General features: G+C 30.6%; 1 protein-coding gene across 1 annotated transcript in view; it reads left to right on the forward strand.

Annotated features, from left to right (window-relative positions):
• Positions 1-725, forward strand: part of NAA15 (N(alpha)-acetyltransferase 15, NatA auxiliary subunit) — a 126,699-nt gene that overhangs the window by 21,720 nt on the left and 104,254 nt on the right. The window lies entirely within an intron of this gene.

The raw sequence follows: 725 nt of genomic DNA on the forward strand, positions 1-725 counted from the left end.
TTATTCTACTTTCTTTTTTTCTCTGCCTCTTTTCCTGTGACTTTTTAAAGTTATTTTTACTTTGTGAGAGCTTGTCATTTTGCATACTGTTCTTCAACACTTTTGTTTTAGATTTAGTTTTATAATTAAATATAGTTAATGTTCACCAGCACACCTTTTGTTGAAGTTTTCTCAATCATTTCTTGGTTGTGTAAAGCTCATCATCTAGTTAGATTCCTCAGGAATGCTTGTGGAAATATTTCTTAAGTTTTTACATGTTTAAACTGTTTTCCTATATCCTTGATATTTGAAGGATAGCTTGGCTGGATATAACATTTGATTCACATCCTCTTAACTTTCTTGGAAATATTGCCTGCTCTTATCTTGCTTGTATAATATGTTGCTGATGCCAACCTGATTTTATTCCTTTGTGGATGACTTTTTTTTCTTACAGATCCAAGGGTTTTTTCCTCATCTGTTAAAATGGGTTGTTTTACTAAAATATGTCTATGTGTCAGCTATACAGGATAAATTTTTCCTGTTATCTGATTTCAAAGTGTAGATTGTTTTAATTCAAGAAATTTTCATGAATTATAGCTTGAGTATTAGTAATTCTGTTCTTTTGTTTCATTCTTCAGCAGTCTTTGCCTATTGGCTCTTCTTTGCCTCTCATTTATGTTTATTACTTTTCTTTCTTTCTTTCTTTTTTTTTTTTTTTTGAGATGGGATCTCACTATGTCACCCTG

This window comes from Propithecus coquereli, unplaced genomic scaffold (genome assembly GCF_000956105.1).
Source record: "Propithecus coquereli isolate 6110/MARCELLA unplaced genomic scaffold, Pcoq_1.0 Scaffold112, whole genome shotgun sequence".
Classification (NCBI taxonomy): Eukaryota; Metazoa; Chordata; class Mammalia; order Primates; family Indriidae; genus Propithecus; species Propithecus coquereli.